The sequence below is a fragment of the Ursus maritimus genome, unplaced genomic scaffold, assembly GCF_017311325.1.
Source record: "Ursus maritimus isolate PB19 unplaced genomic scaffold, ASM1731132v1 scaffold_14, whole genome shotgun sequence".
Classification (NCBI taxonomy): Eukaryota; Metazoa; Chordata; class Mammalia; order Carnivora; family Ursidae; genus Ursus; species Ursus maritimus.
The window spans coordinates 19,470,918-19,492,313 of NW_024423786.1; the positions used below are offsets into that span (position 1 = coordinate 19,470,918).

Sequence of the window (21,396 nt, forward strand, 5' to 3'; positions counted from 1 at the left end):
AGGATCCTGGGATTGAGCCCCACATCGGGCTCCCCACTCAGCAAGAAGTCTGCTTCTCCTTCTTCCTCTGTCCCTACCCGCCCCCCCCCACCCTGTGCTCATGCTTTCTCTCTCTCTCTCTCAAAAAAAAAAAAAAATAGTTACAAACTTTAAAATGATCCAAGTGGACCCAATCTAAGAGCATGAACCCTTGAAAGCAGAGAACTTTCTCTGGCCAGAGGTAGGAGAGATTTGGCAGAAGTAGAAGTTGGAGAGAGTCCAAGTGTGGGAGGGACCCCACCACTGCCGGAGGGTGGTGGGCAATGTATAAAGCATGGAAATGAATGTGGGCAGCTTCTAGGAGCAAAGACCAGCACCCAGCTGACAGCCAGCGAGGAAAGAGGGACCTCAACCCCACATCTGTAAGGAGCTGAGTTCAACCAAAACTTGACTGAGCTTGGAAGTGATTCATCCCGAAGTCTCCAAAAAGGAATGCAGCCCTGCTGACACCTTGATGTTGGCCTTGTGAAACCCAGAGCAGAGAAACCGATCCAGCCAACTGGGATTTCGGATCTACAGAGGTGGGATAATAAATCTCTATTACGTTCAGTCACAAAGTTTGGGGTAATTTGTTCTGGCAGCAATAGAAAACGCACGTATTTATGTGTATATGGTATTTATTGGTTTTCAGTGCCTTCCTACCAGGTAGCGTAGCTATGCAAATGGTGCACAGTGCTATTTATCATTTTCCACTTACCCTGCTGAGGCACTCATTCACTATCTTCGTGCCTCCCTGTACTGCATTGTTTTTCAAGGCTCTCTGGGAAAGACACTCCTTTTTCGGGAGCCTGGCGTCTGGCTGGGGCAAGACGGCATGCGTGCTGCTTGTTTCTGAGGCTACTGATCAATACTTACCATTAGGACGACAGCTCCATGCATCACTAAACTTTGACCTCAGTGCCCCAGAGCAGTCCCAAGATGCCAATTGATGTACAGGCAATATACATATTCCTCAAACGCAATACCCCTTTCATAGACTTCCCTGAATTAAATTTTAGAGGCTTCAGGGATGGCAAAGTAATGTTGCTAATGTACTGGCAGGCCCAGGATATTCGGAACGGATGCTTGGATGAAAGTAATTGTGTTTATGCTTCTTAAAAAGATCTTTCGGATGGACACTGTGTTTGGATTGTTGACCGACTGTTTCTGCCTTCCACACAATGGGTGGTGTGGGCAGAAAGTGTCCCTTAAGCCCGCTAAGTACACACCTAAGAAACCCAAGACCTCAAAACGAGTGGTTGGCTCCCCTTAGAAATCACAAGGTAGGGCTAAAAAGGGCCTAAAATAATGTAAATTGTGCTTTTTTTAAATCCACAACTTTTGGAATTTTATGTCCCCAGAAGTATGTATTTTTCCGGGAATTCTTCATAATGGTGTGCCGTCACATACCATCCTGGTGCACTGAGTAAAAGGAGATGATGCTCCTGTTTTCCTGCATCTGTCCAAAAGAGATCAATTGCCAAACCGTTGTTTGGATTAAAACCAAACGGTTAATTTAATCAAGCTTTCAAGAGGCAGTTATTTTGATTAAAGGAATCATATCTGAGTGGCCTTTGGCAGCTTCTTATCTCCAGTCAGTGGGTCCCACACATTTAGCTCTTCTGTGGAACCAGGGGACATCCATTGCCTGAGTAAAAAAGGGTTTACTGGAAGAGAAGACTCATGAAATCCCATTGAAAAAAAAAAGTATAGTTGAGCCTCATAGGGACTGAAAAGCCATTAGGAACCAAAAAGGCTACTCCCTCCATCTCTTTCTCTCATGTCTTTCTAGAGCTACCTGGCTTCCCATCACTGCTTTCCTCCGAAATTCTCTGCTCACTCACTGGTGTGGCCAAGGCTGAGAATTCTAGCAGCCTTGAGGTTACATCACCTTTGGTATTGGACCCACCACCATGATTAATTTCATCCTGAGGCCGAATTCTAAGCCGCTCAATTTTAAATTCGCAGGAAACAATTTGATTGGCTTGGTCTGGTCCGGTGCCTAGCTCTGGTCCGGTCAGCTGTCCCCAGCATGAGTCAGGTGTCATAAGGCATGCAGGAAGGGCTGGCCCCTCCAGGTGATGGATAGAGCAGGGAAGAGATAAAAAAAATAGATGTCTTCAGAATTTTTTCTCAACTGATAATAGCAGATGCCCCTTTGCCATGTCTTTTCTTACCAATCTGCAAACTTTTTAAGGGTAGAGGATTTTTTTTCATCTTTATCTTCACTACCATAGGCCAATGCCTCATCGATAGATGCTCGATAAGTAAAAAAAAGAAAAAGTTGATCCTGCCCACTTCCAGTCGTACATACGTGGTTCTTACCATGTTGGCCACTACCCATGTGGGTGCTGAGGCAAGAAGAAACGGGGTATCACATGGGCTGACCACGCCTAAGTTCTTTCTTCCAGCACTGCTTGGGTTAACAGTAACCATTATGCATTCTCCATTTTCCAAGGGGCAAGCATAATATAAAGTGGTTTATATGTCACTATCCCACTTATGCAGTATGATACCCCTGTGAGAAAATCAGAGTTCAGAGAAGTTAAGTAACTTGCCCGGGGTCACACAGCTCAAAAGAACTGTGGCCAATTCTAAACCGAAATCTATAGCCCCCTCCCCGTCAAAGCCTTGCATTTTCCTCCCACCTCTGTTATGAGGAGTTGGGAAAGAGGCTGAGAGATGAAGCTAAGACAGAGGTGTTGGCCGGGTCAATGCCAATTTTGCGAACTAAACAAAATTGTTCCATACTAACAGTTTTCGAAAGCTTTTTGAACATGGCCTTGGGCCTTTCATGGTTCTGAGGTTTTCCAACAACTCCTCTTAATTGAGTCTTTCCAAGCTGAGCTGCAGGATTTAAGTAATTCAACAAGAAAAGAGTTCTCAGATTCCTTCTTTCCCTTTAAGCTGGGTGAGAATGTGTCTCCCAGCTTCCTGCTTTTAAACACTGGAAAACATTCTGGGAATCTGAGACCAGACCTGGGTCAGTGCTGCCATTTTTTATTGTGCTTTGCAGAGCAAGGGCTGAAATCCAGGCTGCCCTCCCCCTACTATGTCTTGTACCCTGACACCAGGTGGTATCGTTCAGAGGAAAAGGTGCCATGTTCTAATTCACATCTTGGGGCACCCTATAGGTGCACTGTGGGCTAGGGGAGGGTCAGATGGGTATAACATTGTTTCAGATTCCCTCTGCTGTAAGTTTTGATTATGACTTGTGATAATGCCATTTCTGGATCATAGCTCTAGTGTCTGGCAATAGGAATCCAAATTCTGTTAGTCATTTTCAAGGGAGAGAGGGGTTGACATTAGTGCCTGAAATTGGGTTCCCACCTGTTGATAGGTGGGTGGGGTCTTCTCCCTGCCACTTCTTGCCACTTCTTAGCTGGTCTCCCAACTCTGTACACACAGCCCCTAACCCAAACCACAGGAGACAATCTTAGCACTCTTGGAAACGATGGGGAAAGAAAGTAGGACTTGGTTAGCAAAAGGACTTGGTCAAGACCCAGTCTAGAGCAGGCCTGTATTAACCCTGAGAAAGGCTGGCTTGCCTTAGGGTTCTCTCTTTCTGAAAGAGCACAAAGCCAACCCTTCACACACACCCCAGGGCACGATAGGCCTAGCTAAGGGGTTATATGGTATTTATGGTCTCTTTGCTTTTATTTGTGGTACTGTTAAAATGCCTTTCCAACATGCTGCCGTGATTTAAATTATGTATATGTGCTCATCCTGAAATATATGCATTTTGGAATGTATTTGGAACAGAAATAGGATTTTAAAGAAACAGAAAGATTGTGGGTTCCAAGAACCCTTTCCTCCTGCTGCTACCCTGGGTTCACTCAGTACCTGGAGCTTTGTATTCATGGCGGTACCTGGGGAGTCCCCAGGCAGGAAAGCATAGTGGTTATAGATGATGGGCCTAGAGGAACATATCTGGGTGGGTCCAATCTCATCTCGGGCACTCACTAGCTGTATAACCCTAAGCAAATGGCTTAAATGCTCCAAGCCTCCTTTTCCTCATCTATAAAACAGAGATGATAAAAGTTTCTTCTCCATGACCTCACTGTGAGGCTCAGTGGAATAATGCCCCTGGAATGCTGAGCACAGAGCCGAGAACAGTTAGCCCTGTAAGTGCCACTTCTCTCATCTCAAAACATGAACCTAAATTCCAGTTGAGAACCAGCTGAACACCTGAGTTTCTGTCCTCTTCTACTGGAGGTCCCCCTTTACTCCATATGAATGCCCTCAAAATATAATCCTAGTCCCCCAAACCTCCCCTGCCACACTGCTCCAGAACTTCCAGAGTAGTCCTGGTTCCCATGACGTCACCTAGCGTGTGAGCACGCCTTTGCACGTCGGTCTCCGGGTCCCGCAGGTGCCGGGCAAGCCGGCGAGCTTGTTAACGAGGGTGCGAAGCTGGGAGGAATGGGGTCTCCGCTGCCTGTGCCTTAGTTGCAACGTTGTGTGGAAAAATGAAATGCTGAAATCTCAGGACACTGGTAAAGAGGAAAAGCTCATGGCAGCACATTTTCCATTCTCACATATAATTGCTTCCGTCTCCGGGGTGTAACAAAACCTCCCAGCGGCTTCTTTTTATCAAAGGCAGCCTAGGGTGTCATCAGCATGTGGGCTGACATGGGGTGAGGCCGTCCTGGGTCGGCTGCTACCAGCTGGGGGACTTCAGGCAAGTCACGGAACCTCCACACACCTCAGTTTTCTCCTCTATACAATGGACATAATAGTAGCATCTATCCAACACACTTGTGTTTTGAAGATTGAGAGAATGAACATAAAGTGCCTGGCACCTAGGAAGCCCTCAGTAAGTGTACCTCCTTGCCAGCACCGTCCTCAATTATTACCTACATCTTGAGATTGCCGAGTATAGAAGATCTGCAGAGCCATCGGTCTGCCGCCCAAAGTTGGTAGTAGTAAGTGGTAGATAGTATTATAACGTCTCTGCTCTGAATATTAACTATAAAAGCTAATAATTCTTTTCAAAATATCCCAAGGGCTTGTCTCATTCTGTAAGGTCTCTGGTGCGTTCCCCTCACCCTATGAAAAGATGGTTTCCTACAGCAGACATGACCAGTTGTCACCCCAACTGCCAGGGCCCCTTCTTCCTTGTGAACAGAACCCCAATTCTATTCAAGCAGCTATGGGCCTAACCCCAGGGGAAGAGTCATGATTGGTGCAAGTCACTTATGGCAGTCCCATTTACCTTCATCTTAATTGATCTAAGAGAAGGCATGTGATAAGATGTAAGGAAGGGAATGTCTCCCGATGAAAGGAGAGAGGAGTGTGAGGTGAGCCTCATTTTGGTCCCTGGCATCTTCCTTCCTGCTTTAGATACCGTCATGTGAGGATGTGATGCTTGGAGCTGCAGCTGCCATTTTGTGACCATGTGGTTACCAGCATGAGAGCGACAGAGCAAAAAATGGGAAGAGTCGAGATTCCTAAAGACATTGCTAAGCTGCCAAGTCAACTGAGGCTGCTTGCCTCCACACTTCTTTTTTGGTATATAATATCTTTTCTTATGAATTGGCCTATTAATCTGGTTTTCTGCTTAATCGATTTACTCCTTTTTTGTTTGCCAAGCCTGCAGAATGTCTGCTATTCAAATTCTCCCCGGATATAAAGACATTCAGTTCCCATTTTCTTCCTCTACATTTGGGTAATCGAGTGTTTTTAAATAAATTCCACGCTCACCATTTTAGTGAAACTGCTCTTGAAAAGGTCACTAATGACCTCTTGATTGACATGTCCAATGGCTTCATCTAATTTCCCATCCTGCTTAACCTCCATTGCGTTGGACAGCTTGACCACTTTCTTATTCTCCAAGTGAGGCCCTCCCTTGGTGGATATCACTGCTCTTTCTAGGTCTCTGGTCCGTCCTCTGTGGTTCCTTCTTTTTCTGCCTCTCAACTCTGCATGAACCCCGACATTCTGCCCTTTGTCTTCTCATCTCTCACCAGGCACTTGCCCTGAGTGCCTCCTGCACGTCTAAGACTTCGGTTATTACCTGCGGGCTCTTGTGATTCCCATATCTGCATCTCCGGTGCCTGTCTTTCCTCAGCACCGGATCTGCTGTTCTCCCTGTGAACAGGATGTGTCCACTTGGATGTCCCCACAGGACCGTCAGCACCATATTTGTAAACTGAACTATGTCCCCTACAAATTACTTCTCCTCTGTCACACACCTCACCACTCACACTAGCCCTCAGCTAGAAACCTCAGAGTCATCCGAAGCAACGCCTTCTTTCCCAGCACCTGATTAATCATCAAGAATAAAAATGTCCCTGTTCTCAGGAGTCTGTTGCAGCTTCCCCATGTTCACTGCCATGGCCTCCAGTCATCGTTTCTGTCTTGCAGAAGTCTCTCACGTGCCTCCAATATCCCTCCCCCGCCCTTCTCCAATCATCTGCATTGCTGTTAGAGTGGATTTTCTAAAAACAAATGGAATCACTTCACTGGATTTAAAATTTTCCAAAGGGGTGGATGTGTGTGAGAGGGAGTGGGGGGAGGGGGGATTGTATTAGCCATCATGCCCTCGAGATCAAGTCCACACTTCATCACATGGCACAGAAGACCTTCTAGTTACTCTGGGAACAGACTGGATTTTGTGTTTTATCTCCTACCAGCTCCCTTCCACCTTCCCCTCCTTCTCCGCTGGAGCTCCTGGGGAGCTTCTCGTTATTTCAAACTCTGATTAGATGCTAGATTCCTATTCCCCAGCATTCTGAACTTCCAGCATCCTCCAGCTCGCAAATCAAACTGCACTTCTTCCCCCAAAGCATTCCCTAAGCCTAGGACTAGGCCAGAGTTTCTCAGCCTTGGCACTGCTGACACTTCAGAGTGGATACTTCTCTGTTGGATAATTCTCGGCCATAGACTGTTGGAGTCTGTTGTCGGACGGGCAATCATAGGACGTCTGGCAGCATCGCTGGCCTCCACCTGCTGGACGCGAGCAGCACCTGCCTCCCCCAGTTTCCACAACCAAAAGTGTGTCCAGATGCTGTGAAATTCTTCCTGGAGGAAAGAATTGCCCCCTTTCCCAGTTGCAAGCCATTGAACGAAACCAGATCTCCTTCTTACCATCCCATAGCCTCCTGTCCTTCTCTGATCATAACACCCATGGCACAGTTTTGAAGTGACTTGCTGATTGTCTCATCTGTTGCAACAGAATGCTATCTCCAAGAGGGCATCTCCCAGGGCCCGGCACCCACTAGGCATGTAGTCTAGCTTCATGAAAGAGTCAGCTCCCTGATGGGAGCGACCTTGTCTGTCCTCTGCATGGTGCTCAGTGTGGTGCTGGCACACATAGGGCCTAATAAACATTTGTCGAATGAAAGAATGATTCAGTCATTCTATTCAAACACTTCTTTCTCTGTGAAACTTTTATTAGTATCCCAAAGTTAGAGTCTTTTTTTCTCTTAACCCCATAGTATTTGGTGCATGCCGCTGTCACCCAACCCCTACTACGTTGGATATTACAATCAATTTGGTAATACATGTTTGTAGAAATGAAATCATACTCTCTGGGGCGCCTGGGTGGCTCAGTTGGTTAAGCGTCTGACTCTTGATTTTGGCTCAGGTCATGATCTCAGGGTTGTGAGATGGAACCCGCATCAGGCTCTGCGCTCAGCACGGAGTCTGCTTAAGATTCTCTCCCTCTTTGGGGCACCTGGGTGGCTTAGTCGGTTAAGCCTCTGCCTTCAGCTCACGTCCTGGGATCGAGCCCTGTGTTGGGGTCCCTGCTTAGCGGGGAGTCTGCTTCTCCCTCTGCCTCTGTCCCCCCCCCCATGCTCTCGCTCCTGCTCCTACTTTCTCTCTCAAATAAATAAATAAATCTTTAAAAAAAAATCATGTTCTCTGTATCTTCAGGTTTCTCTCTCTTGAAACAGAAAAACTAGGTCCGTTCCTGTGCCCAGGAATGTCATGCGCTACCTTTTCCTTCAACTACTGCACCTGTTCTGCCCCTGGCTGCTCTCAGCCACACCCACCACGAACACACTCATCCATCTTCCTTAGCCGACTTCGAAGAGGAGGAACAGCTCAGAGCTGCAGGGCATTGAAGACCCATGTCTGCTTCACAGCCCCATTTTGCCTCTCTCTTCCCTGACTGTGCTCCCAGCAATGGCAATGAGTTCTGAGAGGTCTTCCTAACATATGGGGCTTGCTCGCAGCCTCTCCCGGGGACGGGAGGCAGCACAGCTCCAGCATGCCCCCCACCTGATGACTTGAAATGCAAGAGGCTGCAGTGAACCCCAGGGCGGAAAGGTGCCGGGATATTCCTGAAGTAAACAAACAGACATTCACGATGGTCCGAAAGGAGAGCAGCCTTCCTTTGAGAGGAGTTCATACTCAGAGAAGAGTAGGGTAGCTTTTGTGCACGGTAGATGGTTAATATGCATCCTTTAGTCACAAAGTCCTGTGGGGAGAAGATGCTGAAGTTAATATTTATATTTGGCATCCAAGCCTCTGCATAAATAACAGCATCGAGCCCGGGTGTTTGGTTTGAGGTCAGCTCCATTTAAACAGCCAGGCCAGGTGCAGACACACATGCTGGACCTTTGAACTCTGTGTGTTGCAATCCAGATGTTCGGCAGAGGTGATGAACTTGGGTCACTGATAGTGAGAGAGTGTGTAGTGCTCTTCTAGCATCTTCCATGGGGAGCCCTGGACAGTAGACTTGGCCCTAAGCCCACTTTCCTCGCCAGAGTCAAGAAACAGTAGCAGCTGCAGTTGTTGCTAGGGATAAGAGACCATCCACTGGGGAGTTGAGATAGCCAGGACAGGGGGTGGGTAGCACGAGGGAGGTCACGAAATTGACCGTGCTTAGCCTCTGCCCACGTCTGAATCACTTGGAGACGTTCTGCAACGGGAAAAATATTAGGCTTTTAATGACAGCCCTGACAAACATGATCCGTATGACCAAACTGGTCTCAAAAGCAACTGCTATCATTTCTTAAAGGAGGATTTGTCAAATGGCACATTGCTCATAGGGTTTTCCTAGTCCCACACTTTGCCTCGAAAACGTGCGCAGAGTGAGGGGTTTGAACTTTCTGAATCTAATGCAAAGCCCATATGTTGTTTGGGTTTTGTTTGTTTTGTTTGTTTTTATGGTTGCAAAATATGTTATAGAAAAAAGAACCATATAGCAATAAAACGGTAATGTAAACAAAATCCCCCAAAAGCACGCAACATATTTCTAATGAAAGGAAACAACCACCTTCGCTGTATCTACAAAAAATTTTTAAATGATGAAGAGGAGCCGTTTCATTCACAGATTGTGGTATCCTACTGTTTACTGCTCTCCACATGAGTATTTTTGAGGCATGAGTGGAAACGGGAGTTTTGCAAACGCAGCGGCTCCTGGCATTGCGAAAACAACGTTGATGCTGGTTGGCGGCCAGGCAGCTTGAATTCTGGTCTTGACTGCTGACCCCCCGCTTCCTGGCTCCCAACCCCAGCACTCCACTCGGAGTGCTCTTGTCAAGGGTACCAGTGACCTTCTAATTGCTAAATCCAAAGGGCATTTTGCAGTCCACTTTGGACCCGACCTCTCTTCAGCAGATGACATAATTGCCCACTCTTTCCTCCTTGAAATCCTCTCGCTCCGTGCCTTCAATGACACCATCCTGTCCTGGTTATTCTCTGGCTTTCCCTTCACTCCTCAGACGCTCTCTAGGCTGTTCTTCACCAGTGGCTACGAGCAACTGCTGTGGGCTGAGGTCACACGCTGTGTGGGCATTTTCTTATCAACTCCTCACAGCAGCCCCGGGAGGTGGGACTTCCTGGGTCCCTTTTACGGACAAAGAAAGGAAGGCTCGGAGTGATGAAGGGATCTTCACCTTTTTGGTCAATGGCTAATAAGCAGCAGGATCGGACTTCCCATCTAGGTCTGTAGGAATCCAGAGGCAAGTTCTCAACCGTGACACTGCAATTTTTCTTCCTCGGAGAGCCCCTTAAACAGAAGTATTCTCCGGACTTCTGTGTTTGGCTCCTTTTTCTTCTCTCTGCCCTGTCCCCGCAGGGATTCACCCACAGCTTTCCTCATAGCACCTCTGTGCTATCTTCAGCCGAAATCTGTCCTCTGTTCCTCCTCTCCAACTATTTCCAACATATCTCCATTCACATGGGCCACAGTCACCTGGCAGGGCTGGTGGACGACTGCTCAGCTGCCAATCCTTTCCTGACGATCGGCTGACGCCCGCGATCGCTAAAGGAGTGGCCATGTGACCCAGACGGGAGATTTCTGGGAACGTCTAGGAAAAGTTTTCTCTCCCTTAACTTGACACATGAATGATGGTTTCTCTTCTCCTTCTAGATATTGCTGTGCCTTGTAATTATTAGAGTCATGACAACCATCTGTAATCATGAAAAGTAGGTCAAATCTAATGAGAGAAGAATGGCACCTGGGACCTTCATGACCAGCCAATGGAATCTTGTCTGGGACAGGGGCTTCCAACTATGTTATAAACAATACATTTCCTTATTGTTTGTATAAGTTTTTGTTTTGTTTTGTTGCTGTTCCTTGCAGCCAAAAACTTCCTACATGATACATCAAATTCATCATATCTATAGCTCAACTCAATTATCTCCTCCTCCAAACAGCCTCCCCTCCTATAAGTCTAGCTCTGTTAATACCGCCATGGTTGACTCATGAACCCATGTCAGAAACTTGGGCATCATCCTTGACTCCTCCCTGTGCGTCACTCCCAAGGTCCACTCATGAGTTAAGTCCAGGAGATTTATAGGCAGCTGAGGGCCACCGTGGGGTTGAGCTCTGTCAACTGTTCTCCTCTGCCTGTGGAGCCCAGCTCAGGCAGCGCTGGGGGCCCGGCTGTCGCGGCTCCCCAGCAGCCAGGCCGTGCGGACCAACGGCCCAGATCACGCACAAGGGACCAAGGTGTTTGGGCCGCCGTGGCCGAGCTGCGCCACGGCACCATGGTGGCCGTCCCCACCGACACACTGTATGGCCTGACCTGCTCGGCCAGCTGGGCACTGTGTACTGCCTCCAGGGCTGCAGCCACGCCAAGCTGCCGGCCTTCTGCCTGAGCTGTGTGGCTGACGTCTTCAGGTGCTGCCACGTAAGAGTACCCACAGGGCTCCTGAAAGACTTACTACCAAGACCAGTGACCCTGGTATTGGAACACTCCCAGGAGCTCAGTAAGGACCTGAACCCCTTTCTTCCTCTTATAGGCATCTGGATTCCTGACCCTGCCTTCGTGTAGGACTTGGCTCAGGTGTTTGGGGCACCATTTGCTCTCATAAGTGCCAACCTCAGCTCTCAGGCCGGTTCTCAGAATGTCTTTGAATTCCAGAACCTCTGGCCTCAATTATCCCTGGTTATTGATGGGGGACCAACTGAGGATGGTCAGAGTCCTGAGTATCGCCTGGGCTCAACTACGGTTGACTTGTGTGTATCTGGAAAGTTTGGCATCATTCATCCTCCAAAAGAAGTATGGGCTGCTCCCCTCACAGGGATCCTGCTTGTGAATCCCGGTGGAAGGAGGACCCAAGGATGGATGCTGGCCACTATGTGTCTGTCCACTGGTGACTGGCAAGAGCTCATTTACAGAGGCCACTGGGGCTACAACATCACTAGTCTGACTTTTTAAGGCAACGTGTCTTTCTGAACACTGTAGACCATGCCCCAAGCTGGGGTTTAGTCTCACCCCTGGTGGGGGAGGTCTTACATATTATCTATAATTTCATATATCAGCCAAAAGCTAACTAGAGACTTTATTTGAGAACATTCCTAGGATGCCCTTATTCTTTTTTTCTTTTTTAAGATTTTATTTATTTATCAGAGAGAGAGAGGGAGGGAGAGAGAGTGCACAAGTGGAGGGGAGGGGCAGGGATAGGGACAAGCAGACTCCCAGCTGATCGATCAGGGCTCGATCCCAGATCCTGAGCGGAAGGCAGATGCTTAACCAACGGAGCCATCCAGGTGCCCTGGCCTTGTTGGAATAAGTTTCTTTTTAAAAAATACGTTTGAAAAATAATGTAAAGAACAGACTCGGAGCCGAGTCAGAGCCTCTTCTCTGATGGGTAGTGTCATTTAAGGTCCACATCAGCGAGGGCACCAGCTGTTTAAAAGTCTCCAGTGACTGAAGGCACGTGTTTGTGCACCTGAAGCTGGAACCAGGTTTGGATAAAGACTGTTGAGCCCCAGGCCCAATACTGTTTCCTCTGACTGGGGAGGCTGGTGGTATAGTGTGTTTTAATGCCCGGTGGAGAGACTCATCGGTTTGGACTAATGGTGGGAAGTGAGGTCAGTTGGAAGGGGTGGGAGCAGGGACGTCCAAATTTCAAAATCCTGGGGGGCACCTGGGTGGCTCAGTTGGCTAAGCGTCCAACTCTTGGTTTCAGCTCAGGTCATGATCTCGGGGTAGTGAGATCGAGCCCCGCATCGGGCTCCGCACTGAGCGTGAAGCCTGCTTCGGATTCTTTCCTCCTCCCTCTGCCCCTCCCCTGCTTGCACTCTCTCAAAAAAAAAAAAAATTGGAAAACAAATCTCTATTATTTTTCTCAAAAAAAGCGGGGGAGGCGCCTGGGTGGCTCTGTCAGTTCAGTGTCTGCCCCTGGCAGGGTCCTCGGATCCAGCCCTGCAAGGGGCTCCTTGCTCAACAGGGAGTCTGCTCTGCTTCTCTCTCTCCCTCTGCCTGCCGCTCCCCCTGCTTGTGCTCTCTCTCTTTCTGCCAAACAAATAAATAAAAATCTTTTTAAAAATGAGAAAAATAAAAAAGCCCAGGAGATTCTGCTGCTGAAGATCTCTCATTCTTTCCATTAACCCTCTCCTTGTTCTTTTCAGTTCTTTGCCAGTTTACTGTCCTGCACTCTCTCATTTTGAGACGTCACCACCATCTATATTGCTCCCAAAGAGATTTTAAAAACTCGGTGCTAATCCTCCAGCTTCCTTGATTACAATGTGTCGATAGCCTATGCCTATCTTCAAGGTAAACTCCGGCCAGTGCGCACAGTGTGTAAGCTGCATCAAGACTGGGCTTACTTCTCTGGACTGTCACCTCCACTGCTCCACATCAGCTTAGTTCTAACACCCTGATTTCCTTGTGGTCCATGAGCCACTGCCCCTTAGTGTCACTGCATGTGCGGTTCCCTGGGCCTGGGCGCCTCCCTCTCTGAGGCCGCCCTGGACAATCCTAGGGGGCCAGCACATTCTCATGCCCCTTGGTTTGCCGCTCGTACAGCAGAGCAGGCATACGCTTCATTCTCTCCCCTCTCGAGTTGTATTTTGAACCCCATCCCAAGTCAGTCTCCATCAGTATGGTGCTTCCCCTCTCTCCAGCAGTGAATCTTAAGTTCCAGACTCTCTAGTGTTGCAGTGTTAAGGGAGGTGCCTACCTGGTCTTGGGGCATCTGTTCATCACAGGTTGCCATAAAGACATCCCTGGTTTTCACTTCATGGCCTCTTCAAGTTCAGGCGTCACTTAGGCGATGCTCACACCATGCTGGGTCCCTAGAATCTCTGCCAGGAGGCCTTGGCTTCGTCTGCTGGGATACCACCACCGGTGCACCTGTTCTGCAGTCTTGCGGCCTTCCCAGGATCCCCTTCATGGACAGACCCTCCTGCTCTCCGGCCCTCTGCTCTCTCCCCCTAATTAACTCCTTGTCTTCTCTCCCCCTCCCAGCACCTGTGAAAAATTTTCTTGTCTGGAAATAGCAACCCCCTCCACTTCCTTCTTTGGGACATTTACTTATCCCCCTGCCTGCCCTGGGTTGCCCAAGGGGAACTTTGAGAGTTTAGAATTCTGGAACACGAGAGGCAGAGACTGACAGGCCTTTTTTCCTTCTACTCTGTCCGATTTCTTCCTTAAGACGGAGAGCCCAGGCCCAATAAACTGCTTGGGAAAGAAGGAAGATACCGGGAGGCAAGAAAACCCTGATGATTACGATCACCTGGCCACCACGGTCCTCACCACCCTGGAAATGATCTGCACGTGTACCCGTTTCTTGCAGACGGTGTGCTCCCGGAGCCAAGGCCTGCCGCGTCCTTTATCCCGCTGTTGTCAACTTCTGGTATCAGGCCCATAGTGGGTGCCTTGTAAATAGCTATGGAAGCTGAGAATGAAAGAGGGGAGTGGACTTGAGAGTCAAGGACTCCTGAGTGAACCCTGCCAGCTGCCTGCCTCGTTATGTGGCCCCGGGGTGAGTTACTTCACTTCTCTGTCCATGGGCAGTAGCAACAGGGGGGATACGACACATAGAGGGGGTGGGGGACCCCATACTCCTCAAAGGTCTCTGGTTTCTACATTCCCCTTTTCCTAGCCTTCCCAGATTCTGGTTCCATGATATGCTCTTCCCTCACCCTTTAGTTGGCCCAAACCTCTCTATCCCACACCTCCCCCTGCAAGTTCATTTTGTGTGTACATGGATTTTTGCTTCTGCTCTTTCACGTTGGGTCCCTTCCCTTCCTCCAGTGAATGAGTTTCAGGATTCTTGAGTTCCAGGGATTCCGTTTGTGACAAAATACAAAGAACTTAGAATTTTGGTTCCGTGCCCTGGCTCTGGGATGTTGGACAAGTGTCTGAGTGTCAGTCTCCGCACCTGGACCACGGGAATGATGATAACTAACTCGACTAGATCCTTCGGAACAAGGGCTTGGGAGCCCAGACCGTCTGGATTCGAATCCTAGCCCTGCTGCTTTACAAATGCACCAGGGCAAGTGACTACTTTGTCTTAGTTTCCTTAGTCATAAAAGGGGCACCATCACAGAACCCACCTCACGGGGTTTTTGTTAGCATTCATTTCATGAAAACACCTAACGCTTTCAGACCACACCTGAGTAAACACTCCATATTGGTTGGTTATCCCTACCCCATGGGTGGCCTCTCTTTAGCCACTCACCAACTTATGACATGTGTACTATTCGTGTGCTTGGGCTGCTATGACCAAACACCACAGACTGGGTGACTTAGACGACAGAAATTTGTTGTCTCTCGTCATGGAGGCTGGACGTCCGAGATGACGGTGTCAGCGGGGTTGGTTTCTCCTGAGGCCTCTCCCTGACTTGCAGACAGCCTCCCAGTCACTGGGTGCTCACATGGCCTTTCCTCTGTGTGCACACGTCCCTCATGTCTCCTCCTGTCTTATAAGGAAACCAGTCACATTGTGGACTAGATCCCATTGTAAGGGCCTCGCTTTAACTTAATCACTGCTTTCAAGGCCCTATCTAAAATACAGTCACTTTCTGAGGTGCTGGGGGTCAGGGCTTACTATATGAATTTGAGGAAGAACACAATTCAGTCCATGACAGTGAATAAACAGACCCCGACATTAGATGTCCTGTGGGTGAGCCTCTTCCTTAATCTAATTCTTTTTTTTTTTTTTAAAGATTTTATTTATTTATTTGACAGAGAGACAGATGGCCAGCGAGAGAGGGAACACAAGCAGGGGGAGTGGGAGAGGAAGAAGCAGGCTTCCAGCGGAGGAGCCTGATGTGGGGCTCGATCCCAGAACGTTGGGATCACGCCCTGAGCCGAAGGCAGACGCTTAACGACTGTGCCACCCAGGCGCCCCCCTTAATCTAATTCTTAAGGCATCCCAGGATGTTTGGGTTCCGCGGATTCTGTTTGTGGTATAGGAGAGAGAACGCGCCGTCAGAAAAGCAGGTTTTGAAGGTCGGGTTTCAAACCTGCTCGTGGGTCTATGGCCTTAGGCAAGTCTGAGCCTCAGCTGTGCACATCTTCATCCTAAGGAGAGGGATGACGTAACTCTCACCGAGGGGGCAGCGAGGATAAGGGCAGCCAGGTGGGCAAAAGCCCCCGGCGGTTTTTCCCTTGAACTAAAAGGACACAAGTAAATGGATTGTCTTGGCTCTCCTTTCTACCCTCAAAATTCTGTGACTCTGATTCTACAGGTAGAAAGTGTCAAGGTATCAAGGACAAGCTGCTGTGGAAGCAGTTTCTGGACCGAAGGCATCAACAGCTATTGTTGAATCAGTGAAGGAAGTCACACCACCATAGGGAACCCCGCTCGGCATGTTCCTAAGGCCCCAAGTGGAGCCGTGCCAGTGCGTCATTCATTCCCTGGGTTCTGGCACACCTGTCTCGTCCGACTCGGCAAGAGCTCACTGTAATGTGGGCCCACAAACTAGGTGTACCAGGGCCAGAAAACTTCTCCGTCTTTAAGAAGACTCTGGGGTCTTCTGTCAGAAAGGACTGCTTGAGCTTCCATGTCTGCTCACCTTCCCCAGGCACCCTCCAAAACTGGCTGGTCTTTTGCCGATGAAGCTGTGCTTTCACGAACAGCACGGTGAAGAGAGAAATTAAGAGGTGGAGCTGGGGGGCACCTGGGGGGCTCAGTCAGTTAAGTGTCTGACTCTTGGTTTCAGGCTCAGGTCATGCTCTCGCCATCTTGGGATCCAGCTCCGTGTCGGGCTCTGTGCTCAGCGCAGTCTGCTTCGCATTCTTTCTCCCTCTCCCTCCCACTCCCACTCTCTCCCTCTTTCTCTCTCAAACAAATAAATAAATAAATAAAACTTAAAAAAAAAAAAGAGAGAGAGAGGAGCTGGGAAATCAGGTGCTGAGTTTGAACTCAAACCCTGTCCCGGACTCCAGGCAAATCACTTCCCTGACTCCGATCCTTCCTCTGTCAAGTAGGGCGATAATAATAGTTCTTACCTCACTGGGTCATTTGGGGTTTCAATGGGGTAATAGATGTAAAAGTGCTTCATTCATTCCACAAATAACTTCTGAGTTCCTACTATGTGAAGGAGCGTTTTCTACACTGTTCTAGGCACTAGGGATACAGAAACAAGGCAAAATCATTGTCCCGATAGATAGAAATTAAATTCTAGTGCGAGAGTCAGACAAAAACAAATAATACATCATGAAATGCTAGACATAATAATGATAGAAAGAAAAATAAAGCAAGATGAGGGGAAAACTGACCAGGGGCTATGGTGTGTATGATATCTCAGTCAGGGAGGTCCTCTCTGAAGAGGGGACATTTAGCAGACATCTGGACAATCAGAGAAATGAAGCCATGGTCACGCGTGGGGGAGAACAGATAGAAAGGCCCGAAGAGGTGGTTGGGCTTGGCAGGAAACCACAAGAGGCCAGTGTGCCTGGAGCTGGGTTGGAAGTCGATGAAGTCAGTAAGCCTTGAAGGCCAGGGTCAAGATTCTGCATTTTAACTAAAGTGTCAAGAGCAGTCATTAGAGGATTTTGAGCAGGGGATTGCCTTTGTCGTGGACATCCCTCTGACCACCGTGTGGAGAAGAGACTTTAAAGAGCTGTGGTTTTCACAAAGCTGATGGACACATACTTCCTGCTCTCCACCTCTTGGGCATATGGTGGGCCGCACATCCTGTCACTGAGCGGGCCCAGGAGCTGTGGCCAGTGAGCAGAAGTCAGGAGTGTCACTTACAGGCCAAGCCGTTCATTAGTTGCCGGTGCAAGTCTCTCCAGAACTCCTCACCCCGTCTCTGTGACCAGCAGTGCTCAAGTGGAAGCTGCTCCATCGGCCTGGGGTCTAGAGGGAGGAGGTATGGGACAGAGCTGCAGCTCGCCTGCAGCGGGCATGCCGCTTCTGGGCATAACCTAGCACATTCGGACAGGTGGAGGGAGCGAGAGGAGAGGGAGGGAGGCCATTTAGGCGGCTGAAAGGTGATCCTAGCTTGGACCGGAGTGATAGCAATAGACATAATGAGACGTGGTCCGATTCAGGATGTGTGTGAAGGTCAAGTGCAGAAGATTTGCTAATGGGCTGGATGAAGGGCATAGGGGTAAGAGAGGAGTCAAAGATGCTTCTAAGAATCAGGGTCTAATTGTGTGAGTTACTAAGGAGAACACTCAGGAACGCACAGGACCACCCACAGTGCTAGGCACACAGCTAAACTACAAAATGCTAGCTCTTGTGGTTAATATTAACACTGGGGAGGGCAGTATGGAATGTAGAGGCTGGAGGACTTCTCCATTCTAGAATGACAGAATGATCAAAAGTCAGATTTACTAAAATAATTTATACAGAATAAAACTCTTTTGGTGTATAGGTCTGGGTTTTGACGAGTGCATTTTGTCTTGTAACCACCCCCACAGTCAGGATGTGAATGACTTCCATCTCCTCCCCAAACCCCCTTGTGCTGCTCCTCCGTTTGGTCAAACCCTCCTTCCACCCCAGCCCCTGGCAACCACTGATCTATACATTGCCCATCCCTATAGTTTTGTCTTTTCCAGAATGTCATATAAATAGAATCGCACAGTGTGTCACCTTTTGAGACCAGCTTCTGTCCCTTAGGATAATGTATTTGAGATTCATCTGTGTTGCATATGTCGGTAGTTTGCTCCTTTTTCTTGCTGAGTAGTATTCCGTGGTGGGGATGGACCCACTCTTTGTTTTTCATTCACCAGCTGAAGGGCATTTGGGTTGCTTCCAGATTTCGGTGATATGCATAAAGCTGCTATAAATATCTGAGTACAGGTTTTTGTGTGAACATATGTCTTTATTTCTTTTAGTAACTTTCTAGAAGTGGGATTGCTGGCTCATATGGTAAGTGTATGTTTAACTTTATAAGAAACTGCCAAACCGTTTTCCCAGAGGAACTGTACCATATTGCACTCCCACTGGCATTGTGAGGGTCGCTGAACTTCCTCCCCAGCACTGGGGATTGTCAGGATTTTTTGATTTAAGCCATTCTAATGTGCAGTGGTATCTAATTGTGCTTTTAATTTGCATTTTCCTAATGAATAATGATGCCGAGTGTCTTTTCATGTGTTTATTAGCCATTCACATATCCTTCTCAGCAAAATGTCCATTCAGATCTTTTGCTCATGTTTTCATTAGGTTGCTTATCTTTTAGTGTGTAGTAAAAGTTCTATATATATTTTGGATATGATTCCTTTATCAGATATGGACTTTGCAAATATTTTCTCCCAGTCTTTGACTCGTCTTTTCATTTTCTTAACAGTGTCTTTCTAAAAGAGCAGTTTTTAATTTTGATAAGATCTGAACTATCAACTTTTTCTTCTATGGATCATGTTTTTTGTATCACGTCTAAGAAATCTTTGTCTACCCAGGGGCACAAAGGTTTTCTCCTGCATTTTCTTCTGGAAGTTTATAGTTACAGGTTTTACACGCAGGTCTATGATCTATTTGGAATTAATTTTTATAAATGGCATGAGGTCTAACCCAGGATGATTTTGACTGGTGATATTTCCTACTGTGCCGGAAGCCGATCAATAAAACGCCATAGCTCTGATAAGCACGTGCACAGGTGACACAGGGTGGTTGCAAAATCTGGTTAAGGTTCAAACACAGATGGTCAGGGAAGCTCCACCTCTCTCTGACTCCAGGCTGCTTCTCCAGACGTGAATCCTATCCTCAGTATTGCTCTGCAGATGTCCCCAGTGATACCGGCACAAGCCCCAGTCTTTCTGTAAAGTGAGCTAGGTAATCCGCAGTTCCTAAAACACGCCATGTAGTTAGTTGCTTCGAGAAACAATGCTTTCTCCTAAACCACTGAAGGAACATTCAGTGCGAAGTAGGGCATTAAATCTTAGCAATTAGGGTTGGAATCTTAACCTTCCTAGTTTCTGGCCTGCTTGAGGGCTTTTAGTCACCAAATCATACTGTTTTCTTCTTCCTCTTCTCCTCAGTAACACTCCCACTGAAAGTTTCATTAAAATCATTTAGATTTTGGTATGCCTAAAATATCAAGAATAAAATTGGTGAGGAGAGAAGATTAGAAAGTCAGCGTGAGGGCAGCGCTGGCTGGCTCAGTCAGTAGAGCGTGGGCTTTTGATCCCAGGTGTTGTGGGTCTGAGCCCCATATTGGGTGTAGAGATTACTTAAAAAAAAAGACAAGTCAACATAAAATTGTCACCATGTGATGTGGCCAATTGAGAACATTTTAAGAAAGACAACTAACGTCTACTATTGCCTTTATTGAAAAAGGCATTTATTACATCAAGAATGATAAAGCAGAAAAAGCAAGAGTGTTTGAAGGGGTCTGGCACTATTTCTATAAGAGTATTATGTCTTTAACTCAAGATATGAATATCAAATTCTTTTTTTGCATTGGTCTAGTGCACGAATCTGATGTTCTTACTCAACTACAAGCCAGAACATCTTGAAAGCCAAGAAGTTAATAAACCTAGAAATCTGGGGCGGGGGGGAAGGAGGTGAGGGGGCATTAAATTATCTAACCTTCCAAGAAAAGAAAAAAGTTGGAAGGACATGATCTCATTATAAAAAATACTCTTTCCCGAGAATCAATTGTTGGCAATTTACTTGGATGTAGGAAAGTATGCATACATTTACCATTAGTTTTCTTATTTCCTCTCACTGCAGACCAGTGAAAACCTCACACCGAATTGCAGTTTGGGACTCAGATCAGAAGGTGAAACATGGGTGGGGTGGCTTAAACCAGGAGGCATTTGGAGAAAGGCTTTTTTTCTCTCACTTGTTTATAATAGCTTTACTGGGTATTCCTAAGGTTCGAAGTCCTACTCTTAGTGAGTATGTAGGTTTTTTGTCTAGGAGTAGCACTTGCAAATTTAAAGGCAGGAGGCGTCAGAGTTGATAACATTCCAGACCCTTCTTTGGCAGGGATCAGTAATTTTTTTTTTAAAGATTTTATTTATTTATTTGACAGAGATAGAGATGGCCAGCGAGAGAGGGAACACAAGCAGGGGGAGTGGGAGAGGAAGAAGCAGGCCTCCAGCGGAGGAGCCTGATGTGGGGCTCGATCCCAGAACACAGGGATCATGCCCTGAGCTGAAGGCAGACGCTTAACAACTGAGCCACCCAGGCACCCCTGGCAGGGATCAGTAATTTTTGCTTCTTTCTTGAGCAAAGGAAGGGGAGCCCACTGGAGCTCCCCTCCTGCTCTATCAGGCCAATTTAAAGGTCCTTCACTACCTCTCCCTCCAGGGGTCTGCTTTCTCCCGGAGTCTCATTTATTAAGGCAGACCACAGTCTCAGGCAGACAAATATTCTTGATCAACTCATCAGTGGCTTCCATGGCACTCAGGATAAAGACCCCACTCCTTCAATGCATGCTTACAAGGCACTCTTCGGGGCACTTACACAGAATAGTGGGAAGGAAAAACAACAGAAAGAGAAAGAAATCCTTGCTGTTATGGAACTTATATTCTGCTTGGCAAAGATCTGCTGAGCAAGATAAGTAATCTAACTACACGTTATGTAGATGGTGGTAAGTGCTAAGGAGAAGAAAGGAAAGTAGTCAAGGGGGGAACCGTAAAGTAGTTGAGGGGGAGAGAAGTAGTTGAAGTATCAGGTTATGGGTTGGTGTGTGATATGTTTAGATACGGTGCCCAGGAAAAACCTCACAGAGAATGTGACTTTTGAACAAAGACCTGAAGGAAGTGAGGCAGCTAAGAATGTGGTTATCTA

At 47.5% G+C, this 21,396-nt stretch overlaps 1 pseudogene; it reads left to right on the forward strand.

The window, feature by feature from the left end:
• Nucleotides 1–10,391: 10,391 nt before the first annotated feature.
• On the forward strand, nucleotides 10,392–11,514 carry LOC103674295 (annotated as a pseudogene).
• The last annotated feature ends 9,882 nt before the right edge of the window (nucleotides 11,515–21,396 follow it).